General features: G+C 40.8%; 1 long non-coding RNA gene across 2 annotated transcripts in view; it reads right to left on the reverse strand.

The window, feature by feature from the left end:
- The window catches only part of LOC133368425 (uncharacterized), a 79,592-nt gene extending 72,106 nt beyond the window's left edge, over nucleotides 1-7,486 (reverse strand). For both annotated transcript variants that reach the window (XR_009758639.1, XR_009758638.1), the window contains exon 1: nucleotides 6,983-7,486. This is a non-coding gene — a long non-coding RNA (uncharacterized LOC133368425). The remainder of the gene's footprint in view (nucleotides 1-6,982) is intronic.
- Nucleotides 7,487-7,510: the final 24 nt, after the last annotated feature.

A 7,510-nucleotide genomic window follows, 5' to 3' on the forward strand; every position in this document is an offset into this window, starting at 1 on the left:
TGATCTACTTTTTTTTTGACGAATCTGCTCATTCTTTCTGCTACTAGTTATTTGTACGCTGTGAACTAAAGCTGTTTTTGCACTTCTGGGCATATAAGAGATAAGAGCTGTCTAGAGTGTGACGTAAATTGGTTTGAAAGATTAACTCCTTTGTAACTGGATAAAGAAATAAACCGCTCTTTGCTTGGGACATTGAAAATTGAAGGAGTTTTGTTCCTTTGGCTTTAAGAATGACAATTAAGAAGATTATGGATGTACAAGAAGGGACTTTATCTTTAGACATGTTTCAGAAAATAATGAATGGGATTAAGTCAATAAAACAAGAACTGAGAAATAATAGACAAGCGTTGAGAATTGAATTTGAAGAAATGAGACAGGAGCTGAAAGAAATTCAGGATTCTATGAAAAAGGAGAATAAAGATAGATCTGGAAAACCAAAAAAGGATGAAAGAGAAATTAAAGGCAAGGTTCAAACTATGGAGATTGGATTAAATATGGACATGGAAAAAGATTTGGATTTCCTGGCTGTGATGGATCCTGGAGACAAATATTACGGTTTGGAACTCAGCGCTGTCCCTGAAGGAATGGAAGAGATTGGAGATAAAGATATTATCGGTTCAAAAAAATTCCTGGACTGGAAGGATTTGATGGAACTTGAAATGGAGAAAGTTAACAGAATTAATCCCTGTTTTGTGTCAATGGAAAAATCTTCAAGAGATGTGCTAATGTATCATGTAAAAAAGAGGAACAGAGATGTGGCTTTGCAACAATACTTCAGTGATACGTTCGGAATTGATGGCAAGAAAATATCTGTGATAAAGGAAATTCCTATCAGACTCTTATTATATGACTATGACAGCAAGACTATTGGGTGCGTAAAGTTGGAAGATGGAAGATGGAACTAATACGGATAATGGAAGAAGAGCGATCTGAAATTGCTGGACTTAGTAGACTTGATGAGTTGGATTAATTGACATGTTTATCTAGAAAAAAAATTGATGGACATATATCTCAAGGATTGGAAACTTCTCTTTGACTTTTTGTGGAAGAATAAAGTGATATGATGTTAATGAGATTTGAAACCAATTAAGATAACCGCTGGAGGAAGGTGATTTTATAATCTATAAAGAGTCAGATTTGTTATATATTATAGATTTATAGCTGAACTACGACAAATCGGAAGTCAATATTTTTATATTTTTTTCCTTTTTTTATTGTATTAGTTGTTGATTTGTGTTTTTTCTTTTTGTATTGTTTTGGTTTTGGAAATTTGAATAAAAAAAATTAATTGAACCTTCCTCTTCTCAACATCAAAGAAAAAGTAAACATCAGGAAGCAAAGAGTGTGTTATGCCCTCCAGTCGTTAGGTGTAATGGATTTACGGCCTGACGATATCTCGTATGTGGAATTTCTTTACAACCCCTCAACAAAAACGTCTGTTTTACTTACCTTTAAATCGTCTGAGACAACAGCACGGATAATTGAAAACAAATCCCTTCTCAGCTATCATGGAATATCCGTTCAGAGACATTTCACAAACCTGGCTAATCCAATTTCCTTGCTCACAAAGAGAACTCCAACAACAAACAACAAACGGTACAACTCCTATTCGTAAAAAGTTTTGAGCTGAGAATCAGCATGATTGGGAGAATGCCTCACTGCTGTGGAGTCCGAAAATTGACCAAAAGTTAAGATGGAAATTAGTGTCTCCCCCCCCCGGTTAAGCTGATCGAGGGGGAGGAAAGGTGCTAAGGCTCAGATCTACCTGGAAGCTTTTACTCAATAGCCCAGAGGTGTTACGGCCACATGTGGTGACAAAATGGCAAAAGAAGGGTGCTCAGTACATGCTCAGAGGTCATGCTTTTGTCTTGGGACAATGGAACTATGAATCAAAAGATAAGCAAAGCAAGGTTTGGCTGTCCTGTCTGTGATCTCTGGGATTTTGAGTCTCATTTACACAGTTTCTCCACCAATTTGGAAAAAAAAGGTGGGTTTGTCCATTCAGATCAACCACCGTGTCTGCAGACTCACTGTGTGGTGTTGTACAAATTATTGTCTTTCAGTCTTGTGGTGGCATATCTGTGAAAGTGAGGGCCAAACAGCTTTTAGACATTAAGACATGTGATCAAATTTGCTCATTTGGTGTACCGCCCCTTGAAATAGGTGTAAGTTCAGGCGAGACAGAATGCCTTTCCTGGATATTTTTGTTTCTTAATATAATGTTATTTGCTATTTAATTTAATTGTTTGTACAATGTATTGCTTATTGATGTATTGCCTTGTGGATGTATTTTTATATTTGTGCTTACTTTTTCTGTAAGCCGCCTTGAGGGCCCTTTGGCCGAAAGGCGGGGTACAAATAAACATTAACATAACATAACATAACATCTCTCCACAAGAGAGGAGGAAGTCTTCCTCGAACAGCAGCAAAAATATATCAAACTCTGGAAACTTGGATCCATTCCTGAAACAGCTTCCTCCTAAAAGCACATTAAACATGAACTGCTCTTCACTATCATCAGGATCAACCATGCTGAAAAAGAATTTATCCCCTTCAACTCCCCCAGCACAAGAAACATTAATCTTTGAAACACTTAACTCCATAAACTCTGATCTTATTATTTTGGATGAAGTAAGTTCCTCCCCACTACCAGCTCCCATTTTCGTTCCGATACCGTCACCTTCTTCTCGGGTAAATAGTAAGGAGAATCAAGATCTTTCTTTTGACTTTGCTTGTGAGGGAGAGGAGGAACTACTAAATAGTTTCCATGCATTCACTGAGAGTGAACAAAGCGAGGTCATAAACAAAATGCAGAACCTGTTAAACAATCTAAGGGCAAAAAGGACATGCTCAAGATACTTGGAGGACTACGAACTGAACTTGCCATCCAGCATTCAAGTTTCTCCTTTGAAAGTTCCCTTAAAGGTACTGCCACATTGTTACTCAAATGTTTGTAGACCCAGCTCAATATGTGATGTGATAGTACACGAGGTTCCTAAACTGACTTGACAACCCTTATTAAATTCTAAAAACTTGATTCTAACTTGTGAATCTCCTGAAAAAATGGTAACCCCTCATTTCAGGACATCACAGCACTCACTTTGCAAATCCTATACATCAAAGGAAATTTCTAATCCTATGAATTCAATTACTAGTGCATGCCAGGTTTCTGTTCTCTCACCTAATTTTACATTCCACCTTCTCTCCTGGAACATTGCAGGGTGGAATGCCAAACAAAAAAATCCTGACTTTATTACTTTTCTGAACAAATTTGACTTAATTTTCTTACAGGAGACGTGGTGTACCCTCAAATTAATAGTGGATGGTTTCTCTTGTTCATATTTACCAGCGACCTACTCCCAACCCAGTTCCAAAGGCAGACCCAAAGGAGGCCTAGCCATACTCATTTCTACTTCTGTAACAGCTCGCTCTATAAGCTTAATCCCTTGTAAAAACATTGCACAGGCTGCCTTATTATCTTTTAGTACAATTTCTCTTCTGTTAGTAAATGTTTACATTCCCCCTCATGCCTCTAGGGCACAAATTGACCACGACTGGGACGTTCTTGCCAATTATTTAACATCACTCGAGGCTAAATTTCCCAAAGCGCTCCTCATTGTTATGGGTGATTTCAACGCCAGGTCTGGCCCCCACAATGATGCGCTATTTGCTTCAAACCTCTGGGGGGGGCGCGAGGACACCACCCCATACTTCCCAGGCTATGCTAGGACTTCCAAGGACCTCAAGATAAATTATGGTGGGATATGTTTATATCGATTCCTTGCTAGCCACAGCCTAATAATGTTGAATGGTCATAATCAGATAGATTCATGTGCGGAATTTACCTACATTTCTGGCCTCGGGTGCAGTGTCATCGATTATGACTTAATCTCGCATTCCCTGTTCAAGTTTATTTTAAACTTTTCTGTTGGCTCCAGACAGGATAGTGATCACCTTCCTCTTACCTTTTCCTTTTATCTACCAGAACGCGGTCGCTTGCTCCTTACCCATAAACCAATGGTAAATCCAATCCAACCCACCCATAAAAGGACCTTTTGGACTCCCACAGTAGCCTCTAATGTGGCCTTATTTCTCACTTCCCCCTCCGCCCTGTCCTTACAGAAGGAGATCACGCACGCTACCGATCCATATTTAGCGTCAATAGCGTATAATTCCTTAACTACAAACCTTAAAGCCTCTATTATCCCGTCATCTTCTTCCTTCAGGGCTCCTCTTACCACTGGTTTTCCCAGATGGCTTGATAAGGACTGCCTTGATGCTAAGAAACAGCTGAGACGGTTATACCATCAATATCGACACCAAAATTTAACCACCCTCCCCCCTGAGTATTTTATTATCAAAAAATACTACAAGCGTATGATAGTCACCAAAAAAAGGCAGGTGATGCATGAAGATTGGGAAGCCTTAATTCAAGCTTCCAGATCAAATAATTCGAAGTGTTTCTGGGAGCTGGTCTCTGGTTCTATGAGACCACTAAATCCGGCCCCTTGCCACATTTCCCCATACCTCTGGGAGAAATATTTCTCTGCAAGCAACGAGACTGTAAATGCCGTTTCCTTTATTGATAATTTAACAAATCTTCCCACTTGGCCACCTGTAACCCAAAAAGAAATTATTGATTTGATTGCTAGCTTGAAATCCAGCAAAGCTCCTGGACCTGATAATATACTCTCTGAAATGTTGAAAGTGCACCAAGCTTGGTGGGCCCCTCTTTTAGCAAATTTCTTTACTCTGATCAATAACTCTGGATGCTTTCCTGAGTCTTGGCTCGAATCCATAGTTATCCCTATATTTAAAAAAGGGAACAATGAGGACCCAGCAAATTACCACCCAATTAGCCTCCTTTCCATTATTGGTAAACTATATGCCTGCTACTTAAAAGAGAGACTCTCATCTTGGTTGGAGGAGGAAAATATCCTTGGGAGGGAGCAGGCAGCTTTGCGGAAAGGTAGGTCTGGGATAGAGCACTGTGTGATTTTAAATCACTTAGCTGAAAAATACAAGAACCGCTGGGGTAACGGCCTGTTTGTTGCCTTTGTCGACTTGAAATCGGCTTTTGATTCCATCCCTAGGGAGATACTATGGGCGAAATTTGCAAAATCTACGATTGACAAGAGACTCCTCTTCTTAATTAGCCGACTGCACCACCACACATCCTTTCATGTTAGATGTAGTCGTGAAGGACATCTCACAAACCCCATTACTACAACAAAAGGAGTCAGACAAGGCTGCATACTAGCCCCACTTCTATTTAATTTTTTCATGAATGATCTGTCCCTTTATTGTCAATCCCCGGACTTCCACCCCCCTAAGTTAGCGAACCTGCATTGTCCTCTGTTATTGTATGCAGATGACGCTGTTCTCCTTTTTGTTTCTAAAGTAGGACTCAAACGCCTAACAAAAGCTTTTATGAGCTTCTGTCATGATAACAAACTATCTATAAACTTTTCCAAAACTAAGATCTTAGCTTTTGCCAAGCACTCTCCTGCTCACGAATGGACAATCAATACCCATAAAATAGAACAGGTTTCTCATTTTAAATACCTTGGTATACTATTTCATTCCTCTCTGTCCTGGACTCCCCATATCCGAGGGGCTATTTCTACTGCTCGCAACTCAGCCAGTGGTATTCGAAGGTTCTTCTTCACTAAAGGAGGACAATACATTCCGGCAGCCCTAAAGGTTTTTAGATCCAAAACTATTTCTCAACTTCTCTACGGGGTACCTTTATGGATTGGCGCCTTCAACTCTTCTGTGGAGGCAATTCTCTCTTTGTTTCTCAGACAAATTTTTGGTGTTCCCAGGTGCGTTCCTGTGGCGGTCCTTAGGTTAGAATCCGGCCTAGTCTCACTTGAGTCCCAAGCATGGTTGGCCGCCCTAAATTTCTGGCTTAAAATGTCTTATGAAAAATCCACTGGCTATCTCCCTTTACTCTGGGAAGACTCTTTTAACTCGAAATGGGCCCTAACATTTACAAACTACCTTGCAAGTATTGGCCTCTCAATTGAACATCTGATGTCCCACACTCCAGAGACAGTTAAACTTTCTATCCGGTCTCGTATCAGCGATATGGATTTCCAACGCTCCATTACCGCAGCCACCTCGACCTGTTCTCCTATTCACTTTGGTCTGAGCTTTGCGCCTATGCTCAGTGCCCCTTATCTGGAAACTCTCACGATCCCCAAATATCGTCTAGCCTTCACAAAGGCAAGATTTAACTGTTTTACCTCTGCCTTACTCGAAGGGAGATTTAAACGTATCCCGTATGCAAACCGATTATGCCTTTGCGGTGCAAGCGCCATAGAAACTCTTTCTCACATCATCTTTGAGTGCACCCTATATGGTGATATTCGCTCCAAATTCATAACCCCCATCATAAATAAATACCCCCACAAACCGCTTGACTGTTTACTTTTCCATCTTTTGTCAGCGGCTAATAGGGATACTATCTTGCCAGTCGCTAAATACATTTCCACGGCCCAATCAATACGGAGGGCATTTATCACTTCAGAAGCTTCCGCTACCTTATTGTAACTGTTTCCCTTGTTGTTCTATAGTTTTATTGTTTTAACATGACTGCATCTTTGTAACCTTTTGTTATAAACGTACATAGTTTTATTTACAAATGTTTTTGGTCTATGACTGTATCAATAAAGATTTGATTTGATTTGAGGCATCTGTTGGAGTGTTAAAGCTGTACCTGCACCTGTGCTCAACCTGTATATTTGTAAATAAAATGCAAATATTACAAAATGCTGTAATCCTCCTGTGACTTCCAAAGGAAACCAAACCCAGGTAAGTGCTTGCAACCCTGGAAATAACTCACTGCTCAGAATATTAAGGCATACATAACAGTTTATTTGTGCTGTGGAAGGGGTGTCTAAGGCATGCCATTGACAGAAATCTGCTTAAAAAAATATTTCCAAGGTGCGGGTTGCCACCGAGGTTGGTTTATACTCACATGTAGTGAGAAGCTCCCAGGATCTGATGCAGTCTCAGGCTTGTAGCATCACAGATTCACACCCACGAGTCTTTTGGTAGGAAGGATAAGATGCTAAGTCTGTATGAACCCTTTAAGTAGATTGACTGCAGCAGTTCCACTTCATTGCCCAGGGGAGGAGCAGTAACTGTGCCTCTATGAGACTTGGTTCACTGTCTTCCTGTGATGCCCTTCCCTGGCTCTCCCTGTCAGGTTCCTACCTGCTCGTGGTTACTGCCTGTCTCTAGGCACCACCAGGGACTCCACCAGTCCGGACTGTCCTTTATATGGTTTCTCTCCCCGCTCTAGCACAGATCTCAACAGATCCCCCTGCTAGGCAGCACCACCAGTCACGTCCTATAACCAGTAATCCCAGAGACTCGGCCTGAGTCTCCCTCAATTAGGTTACCTCTGTGACTGTGTGCTTAAGCTGTCCCAATCCCTTTGATTACTCAGACTGCTTGTGGTCTTACTCTACCCTTCCCCGCTGCCACCATTTATTATCCTTCA

Source organism: Rhineura floridana, chromosome 1 (genome assembly GCF_030035675.1).
Source record: "Rhineura floridana isolate rRhiFlo1 chromosome 1, rRhiFlo1.hap2, whole genome shotgun sequence".
NCBI lineage: Eukaryota > Metazoa > Chordata > Lepidosauria > Squamata > Rhineuridae > Rhineura > Rhineura floridana.